Below are 18,817 nucleotides of genomic sequence, written 5' to 3' on the forward strand. Positions count from 1 at the left end.
AAGAATAAATGGATTTTGATCTGTGATCCCAGCTTGAGGCTTTCTGGAGGGGGGTAAAGTGTTTTCTTTTTTTTTTTAAACAGTGGAAAATAACACCCTATTTCTTTAAGATCTTCCTAAACTCAGTGATTTAGAGACTGTATCTGAGTCTGAAGACCATGCAGATAAGCATCTGCGGTCACCCTTACCTGACATGGGTGGTATTGCTTTGGAAATTTCAGTATTACTCTAAAAATTGTCTGCTTCTGACCCCAATCAGTACCCTTGACTTACAGGCTGGGAAGTCTGTTAGTATTCTTGCTGGCTATAATGTCTACATAGAGATCTATGCTGCTGTTTGTGAATCACATTACATACATACACTGATACCCAAAATTGAAAAAAACTGAATATCCTATGATGTTCTTATACAAATGCTAATTATTGTATCATGAAGCAATGCTATTTTCACTGCTTTGGGAAGTAGATGGAAATGACATGAAATCTGTTCTGGGCAGAAAGGAATTGCTGGTATATTACTAATTGTACCAAATGCAAAGACATAAACATGAACAAAAGGCAATTACTTGCCATTCAGTATAGCTAACACTCAACTATTTAACATTGTTTCTGGTTAATTATTATAATTTCAAATCATTATAGTTGGAAAATGATTAGATAAAGCACAATATCACATTAACATAATTAAAAACACAAAATTAAAACAGTAAGGCACAAAGTTTGGACAATGGCAAATGCAGGTTGTAGAAGAGGAAAAGGGGATTTATTGGACATGGAAATTGAGGGCTTCTTATGCTAGTGTGATATTTACAATATTTCTACACTTAAATTTTGGCCACAAAAGTAGTCTTATGAGTTATGCAAACTTGGATATATTTGCATTCAAAAAGAAAAGGTGATTAAAAATGCCTATCTTACAGGGTTATTGTGCAAATTGGATAAATTAATCCATGTCAAGGCAGTTTGTAACTTGCAAACTGTGACACTAAATTTACTTTATAGTAGGCAATCACTAAGTGTTCTATGTGATTGAAGAAAGACTAATCCAAAATATTGTATTTTTTTTGATATATGAAAAGAAGGAAAGCTTCATATGTGTACATCTGCCAAAAATATTTAGCCTGAGCTTAATTGTGAAGAAATAATTAGACAAATCCAATTTGAGGGACATTATGCGAAGCACCTAGGCTGGACTCTACAAAACTGTCAATCATCAAAGACAAAAGGAATTATATACACATGATAGTATATGCAATGGTGATCCTTGATTGGATCCTGAATTTAAAACATCACAAATTCCCAGACTGAAAAGGACATTACTGAGGTAATTGGGGAAGTTTGAACTGCATATTAGATAACATATCACTTAAAATTTTCCAAGTATGATCATTATTATGTAGTTATGGTAGGATATTTGTTCTAAGGGGGTACCTGTTAAAGATTTAGGGGTGAAACATCTGTGTGTCTATAAGTGATTCTCAAATGCTTTGGAAAAATATTTAGTGTGCAGATAGATAAATGTGACAAAATTTGGTAATAATTTGGGGATCTAGATGAAGGCTATGCAGGTGTTCATTTTTAGCTATTCTCGTAACTTCTATAGTTTTAACACCTACAAAATAAAAAGAGAAAATTTAAAAAGTAAAAAAAAAAAAAATCAAATACTCAAAATAGCCGAGTCATTAAAACACAGACCTTAAAATATGTCCTTTATAAATCGTGCTTCTCTACTATCTCATTTTACTGTGAATTTCAAATTATAGGTTTAAAAAAGAATAATCTTGCAACAAGAACAGTGCTTAAGGAAAATTTATAACATTGAATGCATATATCAGAAAAGAAGAAAGATCTAAAATCAACAATTGAAGATTTCATCTTATGAAACTAGAAAAAAAGAGCAAATTAAATCCAAAGTGAACAGAAGAAAAGAAATAATAAGAATTATAGATGAAATCAATGCAGCTGGAAACAGGGAATCAATAGGGAAAATCAATGAAACCAGAAGATGGTTCTTTAAAAAGAGCAATAAAATCAAAAAAGCCTCAGCTGGGTGCTAAAAGAGATGACACAAATTACTAATATCAAAAATAAAAGAGGGAACATCATTATATTCCTATGGAAACTAAAAGGATAATAGAAGAATAATAAATAATGAACAATTATGCCCCCAAATTGGATAACCTAGGTGAAATGAACCAATTCCTTGGAAGACATAATTTCAAGACTTTACTGTAAAGCTCCATTTATCAATACAGTATGGTATTAACAAAAGAATAGACAAATAGATCAATAGAACAGAAAGAGGGCCCAAAAATAGGTGCCCATAATTATAGTCAATTGATTTTTCATATAGAAACAAAAAAAGTACAATGGAGCATAGGTAGTCTCTTCAACAAATGGTGCTGGACGCAAAATCTACATGCAAAAAAAATGAATCTAGACATACACTTTCCACCCTTCACAAAGAGGAACTCAAAATGGAACATGGACCTAAATGTAAAACACAGAACTATCAAATTCCTAGAAGATAGCATAGGAGAAAATCTAGGTGACCTTGGGTATGGTGCTTTTTTAGATGTAACACCAAAGACATGATCATAAAAAAATAAAAAGCTGGACTTCATTAAAATTAAAAACTTCTACTACACAAAAACAATGTAAAGACATTACAAGATAAGTCAAAGACTAGAAGAAAGTATTGGCAGAACACTGTCATTCAAAATGTGGAAAGAAGTCTTAAAGCTCAACAGTAAGGAAACAAACCACCTGATTTTAAAAAAGGCCAAATACCTTAACAGACTCTCATCAAAGAAGATATATGCTCCCTTGTCATATGTCATCAGGGAAATGCAAATTAAAATAAAAATGTGGTACCGCTAAACACCTATTAGAATGGCCCAAATCCAGAACACTGGTAACGCCAAATGACTGAGGATGTGCAGCAGCAGGAACTCTCATGCTCTGCTGCTAGGAATGTGAAAAGGCACAGCTACTTTGGAAGACAGTTTAATGGTTTCTCAAAAAAAGTGAAATGTACTTTTACCATAGGGTCAGCAATCATTCTTCTTGGTATTTACCCAAAGGAGTTGAAAAGTTACGTTCACACAAAAATCTGCACACACAATTACTGAAACTTGGAAATAACCAAGAGACCTTCAGCAGGTGAATGGATAAACTGTGGTATATTCAGGTAGTGGAATATTATTAGTGCTAAAAATAAATGTGCTATAAAGTAAGGAAAAAACATGGAGGAAACTTTAATGCATATTACTAAGAGGAAGAAGGTGATCTAAGAAAGCTACTGTATGATTCCTACTATGTGACATTCTGGAAAAGGCAAAACTATGGAGATAAAAAGATCAGTGGTTGTCAAGGGTGGGGAGGAGGGTGGACAGAGATGAATAGGCAGAGCTCAGAGGATTTTTAGGACAACAAAAATACTACTTATGACATTATAATGATGGATATATGCCATTATACATTTGTCCATAAACAGAGTGTACAACACCAGGTGAAACTAGAGTAAACTATGGACTTTGTGTGATTATGACATGTACATGTAGGTTCATCCTTGGTAAAAAAAAAAAAAATACCACTCTGGTTGAGTGATGCTGATAATGGGGGAGATTATGCAAGTGTGCAGGCAGAGTATTTAAAAAACCAAAATCTTTAAAAAACAATCTGTATTTATTAACTTATGGCAATAAGTGGGATGATTAATCTGTATTTATTAACTTATGGCAATAAGTGGGATGATTATTACTAATATAAAACATTTTCTCACTAGCAAAATTCCAGGAAAACAGAAGTGTACATCTCTCAAGGTATTTAAAAGCAAAGTAAAAGTCCATTTGGAGTGTTCAAGGGGATCAGAACATTATTTCACTTTATCTTTTAGAAAGTGTTCAGTTTTGGGTGATGCAAGTTTAATGATGCTAGTTTGTTATCCAGGTCTTCTTTCCTATGAGATAGAGCTTCCTGTTTCATTTTCCAGGAGAGACACTTGGTAGTTATTATGATGAATAGGTTACTGTTTTGTTGCCTTCTCTTGGGGTTGATGTGGTAGGATTCTGACTTCTTCCTAGGCAGTTGTGTCCAGGCAGAAATCTCATGACCCCCTTTTTTGTCTTTTTTTTTTTTTGTACAGCTCAGGGGCAACAGAACTGGAACGAGGACGCTCATAGCTTTTTGGTATGTAATTGAAAGTTCTTCAAAACTTATTATTTCTTTTAGTGATCTTTAGGACCTGAAGTGTCTGTTCTCCAAATCTGTGAACCAAATTATAATAGCCTAGGTGTATTTATCTCTATGCTAGGATTAATGTTGAGGGAAGCTAATAGTAGTAGCCTGTTGTGTGACTACAGTATTTGGTTCTCTGGATTTCCTTGAAAATGGATTCTTGGAGTGATTAGTTTTCAGTGGGAGAGTTGTTTAGTAAAGGATATCATTTATGGAATTACCTTTTTTGATCCACTCCATGGACAGGAACATACCGTAACTGTCAAGGTACTACAAAACTAATTATGTGAAGAATCTATTATATAAGCAACTACATGTTTAGATGTCCAGATGTAAACTGAATGCTCTAGAAATGAGGCATTTATGATCTGAATTTACTAATGGTTAAAATGAAAAATTTATAATTAATAATAATAGAAGTAAACCAATCTTAAGATGTCCTTACTTTTAAAGTTCATCATTAATGATTGAGGCAAGACTGGAGTTGTTTGAATATGTATGTAATTCTTCTCATGATTCCTTTGATTTTTCAGTTTATAGAATGTTCTAAAATAATTATTATATGCCTTAGTTCCTGACTGGGATCTCTGTCTCTTGTTTGGTTTAAATCTTTTTCAGATGAAATACAATTCTAAACTTTCTTTAATGCAAGGATTTCATAGCAATCTATCAAGGGCACATTCTTTTGTGACTCTTATGTTTGTGACTGAAATTTTGGTAAATTTTCAGAAAATATTGGTATATTAGTTTAAGTGTTACTGTTGTCCGTGAGCCAAACCACAATGATAATACAAATAACTATCCTCCCTAATATGTATTTTCTACCACTTCCAATTATATTGCAACTGTCTGAAATATTATTCCTTATGACCCATTAGTCACCATCATCCTTTTTGTTGACCATTGCTCTGGCTGTCCAACCCACTGACAAAATAATTAGTTTTGGTGCATGTTTTAGCTGTTTGGATGTCTTCAAGTACATAATTTGCTATCGTTTCAATATGTGTATATTAAAGATATGTGGTTATTGATGAGGCAGATTATGTGACTCAATAAGACCCACACTGCCTTCTATGATAAAGAATGCTGCATTGGCCACAACATTTGATGTTTCATTGAAGAATTTTAAGTTATACTTCTCATACTCAAACTTTTCACTAATGGTTTATAAAACTGATCACCCTAAGGTACTGACAAAAATTGGTGGATTTTATCATCATCAAAAGTTGTCAGGTATTTTTTCTAGCAAAACACTTCTGATCCTCAGGTCAGAGGCCTCCCCATCATGCAAGATATCTAGGAAGAGCCTAGCTTGTTATCAGAAAAAGATGTGTTGTAAGGGAACCCTGCATTGGTTGAAATATTAGATTATGATCACTATGATCTCTTGTAATGCAAAAGTTTGATACTTCCTAAGGAAGCTGATACTCAGCTATGCCTCCAATAACCAAATTAGATGATCCGAGTCTTGTGAAGTATTACAGAATTTCTTGCTCTGAACAAAATCAGACCCAGAGCATAGTGGTGAAGAGAGCAGGCTCTGAACTCAGACACTCTAGGACTGAATCTTGTCTCTGATACTTACTAGCTATGTGACCTTGGGTGATGTTCCTTAACCTTTTTGTGCCTCAGCTTCCTCCCTTGTGGAATGGAGATGGTAACAGTACCCCGTAAAGCTGGTGCAAGGATTTAATGAGTTCATGTGAAGATAGCACTTAGAATAATATTTAGTATTTAGTTAGGAACTCAATAAATGTTAGTATGATGGTGATGAATGAATGGTACTGGCATTGGTTGAATTATATGTGCCTCTTGGAGATTTTTATAACATTTGCCACTAACCCCCAAATTTATGGCCTTTAAGAGTGGAATGAATGCATCTGGGAATGATTTCTTTGAATTCTTACCAACTTATTTCTTCAGCTATCGTGATGTGCTTACTGTCTTGGTTCCACTTGAAGCCAACATGAAAGCAGCTCAAACTCTTCACTGCTTTCTACTTATACCCACATTGTGGTGTGGTTCCTTCTCACACTGTTTCCTCCATTTTTTGGCCCCATCTCCCACCTTCTTCTCATTGTCTTGTGCAAGCATTTCTGCATACATCCAAACATTTCTGGATCTCAGATTTTAAAACAAAGGAGATTATTATGGTAGAAAAATATATTACTATGTTTTTCTAGCAAAGCTAAGTATTTACCTAGAGAAAGTCTTGAACCTGCTACCAGGACAGTAAAATGTCTCCGACCTGATGTAAGAGCACATTAAAAATTTTCATTTTTACCACTTTCATTAAGCAATAGTAAAGGACCTTTGTTCATAAAGCCACTCTGATAAATTGTAGGCATAGTCCTTCATCCAAGTGTGTGCAGTCAGAGCAAACCATTCATATTTAGTTCTCAGTCACATTTGCCTAAATTTCTGGCCCCATGATTATTTTGAGTCCTTACAGAATATTTTTTCACTTCTGAAAATTGTGATAAAGTACACATACCACCTGAGCCATTTTAAAGTATACAGTTCAGTGATACTCAATACACTCACATTGTTGTGTAACCATCACTGCCATCACATAAATCTTTTCATCTTGTGTATATGTAACACATTTTGCTTATCCATTTATCTGCTGATGGACCCAGGTTGCTTCTACTTTTTAGCTATTGTGAATACTGTTGCTGTGAGCATAGGTGCCCAGGTATCTCTTTGAAACCTGCTTTCAGTGCTTTTGGGTCTATACTCAGAGGCAGAATTGATGGATCATATGATAATTCTATTTTAATTTTTTAATTATTTTCCACAGCAGCTGTACCATTTTACATTCACCCTAAGAGTCATCACAGAATTCCTAAGTTCAGAATTCCTGTCTAATTATTTTGACATATTCCAATTGGGCAGTGAATATTGTAAAGTTTTATGTGAATACATTTTGAACACAGGTTATATTTTTCCTATTCATTTTTTCTTGCTGTGCCTATGAGAGTTATATTTTAAGATCTACCTAATGTTAATTTATGTTACCAGGTGATTCAGAGTGACAGTGGACTTTTTCCAGAACAGAAACATGTGGGCCAAGTCTCATACCTCTAATGGAAAAAGAACTTGGACTCCAAGGATTTATTGGTTTATTTTGAAATAAACTCTATGTTAAAATCCTGTGTGCTGGCAGCGAAGGAACGGATGACCACATATGTTTTCTTCTTAAAGGCTTGTAATATTTTTTTGCACAAAATATACCAAAGTGAACAGGAATAAGAACAACTGGATTACAAAGAGAGAACTGGCTAACTGAAGAAATACTTACACAGTGGTTAGTCTTTGAAATAGAATCTGCAAGCTTTTCAAATTGTGGAAAGGGCAGGATAACATTTGAGCTATTTTTTCTGGTCAATAATATTTGTGCTTACTTATATTTTGGCTCAAAGATATGGATGTAACTTTTTAAGAGACAGAATCTAATACCTAAATTGATAGGTATTAGCTGAAAATATCCAAATTTTTTGAGGTCATTTCCACAGATTAGTGGGGTACTTTCCCCAAAATATTTCTACATTTATTGCTTATGGACAGCGGGAGGACTAAGCTGACTCAGGGAGCAAAAAGTTTCTTTTTGCCAGACATTTTATTTTCCCTCCGTTTATTATACTCATTAGAAATATCAATGTCTTTCCTAATAAAATTTCCTTTCATATGAAGTATTCAAGAAAAGGACTACCTTGAGTAGTATCAGTTCACTTTACACAGGAAAAATTTGAACATAAAGACATTTAGAAAAGACTTCTGTTAATGGTTAGTGAGGCGCAAGGCCTCTGATCAGGCTGGGCAAGGCTACCTACCCTGTGCTAGCAAATTAACCCTGCAATCTTGGATTAATACAACGAACTTATTTCTTAGTCACCTTTGTAAGTCAGTGCTGGTGACACAAAAAGGGCGGGGCTCCTCTGCTCCACACAGTCCCTCGGAGGTGCAAGCTGGGGGAAGATGTGCTGCCCTGTGGCACCAACATTACAGCAGGTGGCTTCGGGGTTTGCCAGGACAGGAGGGTGGGTGTGGAGCACTCATGTTCTCCTCCAGACTGGAAGTGATGCACTTCACCTCCACTCAGCGTCCACTGGCCAGAACTAGTCACTGGCCTCTCCTAACGGCTGGGGGCTCGAGATCTTCCTGAGGGCCCAGGAAGGAAACAAAAACTAGATTTAGTGAGCACCAGTAATTCCTTCTTTGATGAAGGAATGGAAATTCTTGCATTAGGCATCCATATAAAATGACTTTCCTGTCTAAACCAGTCACATTTATGATTCCTTATGTTTTACTATGTAGATAAGTTATTTTAATCCTTTTAAATTTCACATATTTTAGTTGTTAATTTTACATAGGGATAGGTCAGACAAAGATGATTGGAAAGGAATTAGTGAAGGTATAGATATAATCAACAATGGAAAAAATGTCTGTGGAAGAACTGTCCCTCATATGTTTATGTATCTATAGACTTTATGTGTATTATTAATAGCATTTCATTATTTATTTATTTTCTACAGAACCATAACATGAAATTCAGTGTAACACCAAAGACAGTGAAGATTGATTGCAAAATCAATTAAGGGGATATCAAGTTAAGAATATGAAACTATACTTTAGAATAGTTTTAATAGATTATCTTTCATTTATTTTATATTACCTTTTTTTTGTTTTTTTTTGTTATATACCCATCTTTCCCTGAATCTTAATCTCATGTTTTTTTCCCCTTCTTATACCCTACATTTTCTCTTAAAATTCTTTTTCAGCTTATTGATGTATTTTATCAAGCAATATTTTCACATAGGGTACACGGGGAATAAACATTTCTGAAAATGTCTTTATTTTGCTCTCATGATTGTGTGTTTGGATAGAGGATTTTATATACAAATTAATTTTTATTCAGAACTTTGTAGGCATTGCTCCAATTTTCTTTCACATGTTATGTTGCATATGAGAAATCTGATGTCACTTTTATTCTTCTTTGTAGATAAAGCTGTTTCTGTGGTCTGTATGTGTTTAGAATTCTCTGCGTACCTTCTGAAATCTCACAAGACATAGGTAGGTTGGCGTCCTCTTAAACAGGTCAGTCCAGCACCTGGTGGCTCAGGCATCTTCCTTCCTCCCTCTGTCTGGGCTCTGCTGCCCGCTGTTGGGTTTCATTCTCTCTTCTCTCCACCAGGTAAGCGTGAGGGCCGCTACTGGCTCCCGGTTTACACTGCACTCCTGGTTCAGATCCCAGAAGGAAGGACGAGTCGCTTTCCCAATACTCAGGCAAAATCTCCTGAGTAGCCTGCCTTAGTCGTTTACTCTTTCCTAACCAGCCACTGTGGCAAGAGCCCATTTAGCTGGGGCCCCACTGCTACCGCCCTGGTCCAGGATGTTCTCGAATCTCTGGATTTCTGCGCTCGTCTCTCAACTGCTTTCTCAGTGTATGCGCTCCTCCCCTCAGTCTCTTCTCAGTGCTGGAGCCGGCTTGGGTGTCATGCTTGACAGTCAAATCCTACAATGCTTCTCTGCTTCATGACAAGGAAAAGTGAAGTCTTCAGTAATAGCTCCAAAGACCTCCTGCTTGATCTGGCCTCCCAAAGTCCCTGTGACCCCATCTCCTGGCACCCTCCCCCCACCACCCACCCAGCCTCGGCCGTGCTGGCCCCTCGCTGTGCACACTCTCAGCTCCAGCTCAGGTGTTTGTGTTCATCTCTCTACCAGGACAGGTATCCGCAGGGGTTTCCTCGCCTCTCCCAGGGTGTTATTCCAACATCAGCTATTTAGTGACACCATTCCTACCCACCCATTTGAACTTACAGTCCTCTATAATACTCTTCCCTATTTTGTTTGTCCCATGTATCTCCATCAAAGATACCATTTGTTTAACTGATTTACTGTGTTATTTGTTTGGCTAGAAACATTAATCCCATGAGGGCAGGAGATCCTATCTATTGTGTTCAATATTTTATCTTCAATCTCTAAATCTGGGCTTGGCTTCCTTTATAATTTTATGACCCAAGTGTATGTCACCAGACCCTAAGGTCTAGTTTTGCCTGTTATATTATTTTGTAGGTATAAAATCATATAGTCTCTATTCTTTTGTGCCTGGCTTCTTTCTCTCAATATTATGTGACTGGGTATACGTAGTTTTTCCCTTCTTATTGCTAAATAGTATTCCATTGCATGACTATACGATAATTTGTCCACTTTCCTGTTGGTGGACATTTGGGTTGTTTTCAACATTTTGATGATCCTCAAGGCAGCTGGAAACATTCTCACACATTTTCAGTGTGCATGTGCATGCATATCTGATGCTTGTATACTCAAAAGAGGAATTTTGGGGTTGTGGATTATGCATGTCATCAGCTTTAGCTGATATTGCCAGATTCCCAAGATGTTTGCCCTTATTTACACTCCCAACAGCAGTGTTTGAGAGTTTTCATTGGATCCGCAATTTTGCTGACCATTCGTATTGTCAGTCTTCTAAAATTTCACAGTTTTGGTGGGTATTTAATGGTGTTTCTTTGCAGATTTGCCTTGCATTTCCCTCATTGTTAATGAGGCTGAGTACCTTTTCAGATGTATTTTGGCTAATTGATATCCTCCTTTGTGAAATTAAGGCTATTATGTGCTATTAAGTCTTCTCTCCTTTTTCTCTTGGGTTTCCTGCCTGTTATTGACTTACAAAGAGTTCCTTATACACATTCTTCATAAACATATGATTTATAAAGAGTTCTTTATGTACATTCTGTTATGTAATCTTTTATAGGTTATATGTACTACACATATTCTTTCTCATTCATTTGCTTGCTTTTACAAACCCTAATGTTGTCTTTTGGTGAATAGAAATGATTAATTTTAGTGTGTTCCAACTTACCAAGCTTTTCCTTGATGGTTAGAGACAATGGGGAGGTGATACAAAGTATTTTCAATGAATGATATCAAGACAAGTGGTTATTAATGGAAAAAAAAAGGAAACGACATTAATTTAAACCATAATAAAAAATCAATTGCAAATAGATTGTAGATCTAATATGAAAGTCGAAACAAAATTCTAGAAGAAAAGGTAAGATAATATCCTTATGACCATAAGATAATAAAATTAACAGCAAATAAAAGCTCTAACCATTGTCATCTTTACAATCTCAAATCTTCTAATTAATGAACATGATAGATACTTCCATTTACTTAGATCTTCAACTTCTTTTGGTTGTGTTTTATAGATTTCTTCATAGAAGTATTACACATTTTTGTTAGATTCATTATGTATTTAGAATTCAATGATATTGCTATATATGTATATTCTTGAAAAATTGTATTTTCATTTGTTGGTGGTAGAAATGTTATTGATTTTCATATGTTGGCCCTTGTATCCAGCAACCCTTCTATGTCCACTTTTTAGATTTAATAATTCACGTGTATTTTTCCACATGTAAAATCATATCTGAAAATATTGACAGTCTTAATTTCTTATTTTTTACATCATTATAATTCTTATACTTCTTTTATGAGTGCTTCTGATACAATGTTGTTGAATGATAATAAGCATTTTGGTTTATTCCTAGGAATCAAAGGAAAAGGTTTCAACATTTCATGATGAAATACGTGATGGTGGAAACAAGGACCACCTTACTTATTGAGAATGGTGGAGGAAGGACCTCTTTGTTTTGCACTTGACAGGAACCTGGGGAGGGCTTGGCTTGGCAGTTTATCTCTGACCCACAGTCTCAGCTGTAGAGGTTGGGACAGGCGGATCTGCTTCCCTGATCACTTGTGCATCCGCGTATCTGGAGCCTGGGTGGCCCTGGACTTTTCTTTCTCCACATGGCTCCTCATTCTCCTGTGACTGTCCACATGGCTTGGCTTTTTATAGCATGGTCATCTCTGAGGAACCAGACTTTATAAATGTTCTCTGGCTTCCTCTCAAACAACTGTTCCTCTTTCAGATCAAAATTCTCTGAGTTTGAGTCCATGAGGTCATATAAACTGCAATCAAACATATCTATTTAATTTAAAATAATTTCTGATCTAAACATTGGACACAACCAAATTTCAGTATTTTGGAGTAAAGAAAAAATAGATGATGCCTTATTTTCTTTATGATGAGACACTTTTACTTCCGAGGTTAGGTGAAGTTATCTAGGGCTGTGGGAGGGTGTTGGCTGGTGCACATGTAAGTTGAATGTGAGGAGGTGCGTGTATAACACAGTGTACAGTTAAGGTGTGAGTGAGGAAGAGTGTACGAAATGAAGCTGGGGAGGTCATGGGAAGCTGGCTGGAAAAAAAAGTTCTTGGCTTTCCTTATTTTAAAAACAAGAATAAAACAACCCAAAGACAAATGGAAAACCTGACATGCATATAAAGGGGTGAAAACAAAACAAAACAAAAATGAGCACCTTTCAGGGAAAGGTAAACTGAAGTGGCTGGCCAATTGCAATCTACTCTGTAATTTTTGTGTTACTTCTTAGGACTTTAAGTGGTAAGATGATCTAAATAAAAAACGAAAGAGCAAATACTTGCTTTAGAAATAAACACAAAATATCCTTTTGTGAACTTTAGATTTCGTGGGTTATAATTCCTGCAGTTAAAAAAACACTCCATTGAAATCAAAAGAATGTTAAGTTACGGAGTCAGAATGATTCAGTCTTCAGTCTCAAGCTAAAACATGTACTTACATGTTTCTCCACTGGGTGTCTCTTTGAATACATGTTATGATTTCAGAGAAAGCTAAACTTTCCTGAGGAAAGAATTTACATGGATTGTGTCAACAAATGTATTAATTTTGGGGTATTTCAAAATGACTTTAACAGTTCTTCCTTACGGATATGTAGATGTGTCTTCACTACATCTCTCATTCTTGGTTTGGAAATTTGGAAGACATAACCCTAGAATTGTCAGCAGATGCAAAATTTTAGGTATTTGCAGCAGGGCTGTTGGTCAGCTGATATGGATACAACTTTGAATTCATTAGCCTTCCCAGTTAGGATTCCAACTAGGAGGTCAGCCCTGCATTATTTCTGACTTACAGCCTTGACCTGGATGTCCAATTCCAAAACAAGCTGTATTTGGCTCTCCAGTGTCTCTAGAAACAATATTCCTTGTTGATCAGATCCTTCAAATTTACTCAGTTGCAGCTGGTCCCTGATCCTACATATAGGTCTTTGGGTACAAGGTTCCAATTACTGTGAGCCACAAAAGGGCCCTCTGAACTGCCAAATTTGGTAAATAGATTACCCATTCTAACTTGTCCGAAAGTAGAGGTGCGTCAATATGAATCACCAGATATTTATGAGGTGCCTACCTGAATGCCTGGCCTTGAGGGTTTGCCAGAATTATTGGACTCATTCATTGTAGGAATGTAGTAAGATTTACTATTTGCAGAAAAATTAAGCATGCTGCTAAGGAGAGGTTGAAAAGGCAAAGATTTTTATAAGAGACATTACTGCTAATGTCTAAATTCCCTGAGCTTGGAGTTTGACAACCTGAATTCAAATTCTGAGTTTATAACTTGTTAGCTGTGTAATTAGTCTACTTGTTCTGTATCAGTTTCTTTATTTGTGAGAGTATTTGTAATATTTTACAGAGTTAATGCGAAGACTGCAGTTTGCAATATTTCTGCCAAATATCAGTATAAGAGAAGTTACCCTATTCCTTAAAAAATTTTTTTTCAGTTATTTTGAGAAATGCTTGACATACATCACTGTATAAGTTTAAGATGTACAGCGTGATGGCATTTTATTGAAGTATAGTTGATGTACTGTATTATATTAGATTCAGGTATACAAGATAGTGATTCAACATTTATATACATAATGAAAAGCCCACCAGGATGTCTAGTTACCATCTGTCACCATACATAGTTATTATAATATTATTGATTATATTCCCTAACAGGATGATTTGATTTACATATATTATGAAATGATAACCAAAATAGATTCATCTAACATCCATCTCCTCATATAGATACAATGAAAAAAAAATGAATAAAGGAAAAAAATTTTTCCTTGTTATAAGAATTGTTAGGATTTAGTCTTTTAACTTTACTATGTATCACACCGCAGTGTTAGCCATAATCATCACATTGTACATTACATGCCTGTACTTATAACTGAAAGTTTGTACTTTTGACCACTTTCCTCCAATTCCTCCCATCACCACACCCCTGCCTCTGATCAGCACAAATCTGATCTCGCTTTCTGGTTTTTTTTTTAAAGATTCCACATATAAGTGAAATTATACAGTGTTTGTCTTTCTCTGTGTGACGTATTTCACTTAGCATAATGTCTTCAAGGCCATCATCCATGTTGTCACAAATAGTGGGATTTCCTTATATTTTTACAGCTGAATAATATTCCATTGTACACAGGCATAGGCCACAACTTCTTTATCCATTCATCCATAGATGGACATTTAGGTTGTTTGCATGCCTTGGTTATTGTAAATAATACTGCAATAAACATGAGGGGGTACAGATATCTTTTCAAGTTAGTGTTTTTGTTTCCTTCAGATAAATACCCAGAAGTGGAATTCCTGGATCATATGGTAGTTCTATTTTTAAATTCTAAGGACTCCCCCATGCTGTTTTCCATAGTGGCTGTACCGATTTACAATCCCACTAACAGTGCACAAGGGTTCTCTTTTCTCCACATCCACGCAAGCATTTGCTCTCTCTTTTTGATGATGGCCATTCTAAAGGGCATGAGGTGATATTTTATTTCAGTTTTAAGCTCCATTTCCCTAAAGACTAGTGATGATGAACATCTTTTCATGTATCTGTTGGCTTTTTGTATATTCTTTGGAGAAATGTCTATTCAGGTCCTTTGACTATTTTTTAATTAGATTATTTGTTTTTTTTGCTACTGAGTTTTGTGAGTTCTTTATAGGTTTTATGTAATAACCTTTTATCATACATATGGCTTATAAGTACTTTTTCCTACTCTGTAGATTGTCTTTTCACTTTTTTGATGTTTTGTTTTGCGTATAAGCTTTTTAGTTTGATGTAGTCCCTCTTGTTTTTGATTTTGTGTCATATCCAAAAAACATTACCAGGACCCATGTCAAAGAGTTTTGTTCCCATGTTTTCTTCTAGGAGTTTCATGTTTTCAGGTCTTACATTTAAGTCTTTAATCAATTTCAAGTTAATTTTTATCAGAGTGTAAGATATGGATCTGTTTTATTCTTTTACATGTGACTATCCAATTATCCCAGCAACATTTACTGAAGACACAATTTTTTCTCCATTGAGTGTTCTTGGTTCACTTGTCAAATATTGGCTGATTTTATATGCATGGGTTTATTCTGGGCTATCAATTCTGTTCCTTTGGTCTGTCTGTTTTTATGCCAGTACCATACTGCTTTGATGAGAATAGTTTTATAGTATAGCTCAAAATCAGGAAGTTTGATACCTCCTGCTTTGTTCTTCTTTTTCACAAATTCTTTGGCTATTTGAGATCTTTTGTGGTTTCATACATCTTAGGAGTGTTTTTGATACTTTTTGGCTGTTGAAATACTGATAGTAATTACATTGGGCCCATAGATAACTTTTGGTTGTATTGACAATTTAATAATACTCTTCCAGTTCATGAACATGGGATATATTTCCATTTATTTGTGTCTTCTTCAATTTCTTTCATCAAAATTTTATAGTTTTCAGAATAGAAATCACATCCTTACTTAAATTTATATCTAATAATTTTAATCCTATTGCAAATGGAATTTATTTATTTATTTTGTGTAATTACTACAAGATTTTCCCTGTGGTTACCATGAAGCTTACATAAAATATCTTAAACTTGTAATACCCTATCTTAAATTGATAACAAGTCAACTTCAATGGGACTTATTTACTTTACACTTTTACATTCCAACCCCTCACATTTTAGGTTATCATTGTTACAAGTTACATATTTTTATATTGTATGCCTAACAACAGATTCTATTTGTGGTTATTTTTGTATGTTCATTTCTTAACGTTTAAATTAGAGTTGTGAGTCATGCACCACTATTACCATTTTGCAGAATCTAACTATGACAATTTACCATTGCCAGTGAGATTTATGCTACCTTTTTGTGTTTTTTGTAATTTTAATTAGTGCTTTTTACTTCTACTTAAAGGACTCCCTCTAACATTTCTTGTAAGGCTGGTCTGGTAATAATGAGCTCCCTTAGGTTTTATTTGTTCAAAGTATTCTTTATCCCTCCTTTGTTTCCCAAAGACAAGCTTTCTGGGTATAGAATTATTGATTGATAATTATTTTCTTTCATTATTTTGAATATGTCATCCCATTCTCTCCTGGCCTGAAAAGTTTCTGTTGAGAAATCTGCTTATAGTCTTATGGGGAGTTCCCTTGTATGTGACTTAACTTTTATCTTTCTGCTCTTAAAATTCTTTCTTTGTCTTTGACTTTTGACAATTTAATTTTTATGCACTTTGGTGTAGCCTTGTCTGGATTCAATCTATTTGGGATTCTTTTGGCCTCATGAATATGTTTGTCCATTTCTTTGCCCAGGTTTGGGAAGTTTTCAGCCATTATTATTTTAAATATACTTTTCCTTTCTCTTTCTCTTCTCTTTCTGGAATTCCCATAATACAAATGTTATTTCTTTTTACTGTTTCCAATAATTCCTATAGACTTTGATGAAAGTCTTTTTCAGTCTTTTTTCCTTTTTGCTCCTTCAACTGGTTAATTTCCAATGTCCTATTCTCCAAGTCTCTGAATCTTTGCTCTGCATGGTTGAGTTTACTTTTGAAACTCAGTATTGAATTCTTCAGTTCAGTTTTTGTATTTTTCAACTCTAGAATTGTTAGTTTATTTTTTTAATGGTTGCTATTTCTTTGTCAAACTTCTTGTTTTGTTCATGCATCATTTTCCTAATTTTGTTTAGTTGTCTGTGTTTTCTTTTAGTTCATTAAACTTCCTTAAGAGGATTACCCTGAATTTTTGCCCAACAGTTCATGGATCTCTATGTCTTTATTGTCTGTTTTTAGTGCTTTATTAGTTTCATGTGGTGGTGTCATATTTACCTGATTTTTCATGATCCTTGATTCTTTATGTTGATATCTGCCCACTTGACTAATGAGGCTCCTTCTCCAGACTTTACTGGTTTGCTTTGGAAGAGGTAATTCTTAACCAGTCAGCAAAATTTTGGCCTCTGGGTGTCTGCTAGTAGAGTCTGCATGGTTGGGGCCTAATATTCTGGTCCAATTTTGTGCAAGGCAACTGTTAGGACTCTGAGAACAGGGATGGGGGTAATGCCACTGGCTGAGAAAAGTTGGATAAGATCGTTATCTTAGTTCCTTTCCCAAGTGAGGCTACAGGATGGGCTCCACAGCTGCCTGAATTATCAGTCAGGCTTCCTAGATGGTAGGACTGGGTACTATATTCAGTTAGTTGAGGCTATGAATTAGCTTCCCTTTCTTATAAGGGCCACAGACCAGGGTCCAGGGTTTATATAGCTTGTTGTTTGGGGACCTGAATCAGGCCTGAGTGTGTACTGAATTCCCTAGTCAGGTGGGGCCACTGGTTTTGGGTTGCAGGTGGGGGAAGCCACTGGCTGTGCTCTCTGTTTAAGTGCTGTCATATGTAGGACTGTTGAAGGGGCTACGCAGCTTCCCATGTGCTCTGGTTAGGGTCCCTGGTCAGACAGGCTGAAGGCTATGCTCCTTGATGAGTGGGGCTACAAATTAGATTCCCTGCTTGGTTGCAGTGGGAGAAGCAGCTCTAAAACTAGTAAAGCTATTTGTTGTCTTAACTCAAGCTGACTTACATCCTAAGTTCTCCTGCCAAATAGGGCCACCTGTTCACTCTGCAATCTATTGGCTCTGTCTGCCCTTCTTTCAGCTTGAACACCACTGGGCCTCACAGCTTTCAAGTGTCTTTGTTGGGCCTTCTGTTCATATAGGGCTGGAAGATATTTTCCACAGTGGATGGGGCAATGTCCCAATCCCCTTGCCTGGGCAGGAGAGGTAGGGGTCATTCCAGGCTCTTCTCAATTTCCTAAACAAGCTCTCTGGTTGGTAGGTGCTGGGAGCTACCCACAGCCTTGACTATGAATGAATCCCCTTTCCTGTGGATAGCACGGGAATCCTCCAAGCCTGGTACTGGCTTGCTGTGGGAGTGATCAGATCTGCCTGTCTACCTCTTGGTTCTAGTGCTGGTGAGCCATACTGCTTCCAAGAGATGTCATCAGCCCTCTGGGCAGCCAGGGCTGGAAAGCGCACTCCACAGCAGGTGAGTCTGTGACTCAGCATCTTGCTGGGCATGGGTGAATGGGGCTCTAGAGCCCACAAAACTCCTTGTTTGAGGATCCATATCTAGCAGATCTGTACCCCATCAAGTTCCCAGGTCAGGATGTACCCCTGACTTATAAGCAGATGAGCAAAGATGCTGGCTGGGATTACTGCGTGGGTACTGCAGGTATAAGCTCTGTCTGCCAAGGCCCATGTGCTGGTTGTTATAAGCCCTCTGTTGCTTCCAGATTCCTATTGTCTGAGCCTCATGGGTTTCTCTGCAATCCCTATGATGTGAGATAAGTGTAAGGATTCCCACAAAATGACCCATAATGCTGGGGG

The 18,817-nt window shown here is 36.1% G+C and overlaps 1 protein-coding gene across 2 annotated transcripts in view; it reads left to right on the forward strand.

Annotated features, from left to right (window-relative positions):
• The first annotated feature begins 4,159 nt into the window (after positions 1 to 4,159).
• Positions 4,160 to 18,817, forward strand: part of IPCEF1 (interaction protein for cytohesin exchange factors 1) — a 117,135-nt gene continuing 102,477 nt past the window's right edge. The window contains exon 1 of one of the 2 annotated variants that reach the window (XM_036886772.2): positions 4,160 to 4,191. The gene's annotated coding sequence lies outside the window, so the exon portion shown is untranslated. The remainder of the gene's footprint in view (positions 4,192 to 18,817) is intronic. The other variant, XM_036886773.2, reaches the window with a different exon arrangement.

Source organism: Manis pentadactyla, chromosome 12 (genome assembly GCF_030020395.1).
Source record: "Manis pentadactyla isolate mManPen7 chromosome 12, mManPen7.hap1, whole genome shotgun sequence".
NCBI classification, from domain to species: domain Eukaryota; kingdom Metazoa; phylum Chordata; class Mammalia; order Pholidota; family Manidae; genus Manis; species Manis pentadactyla.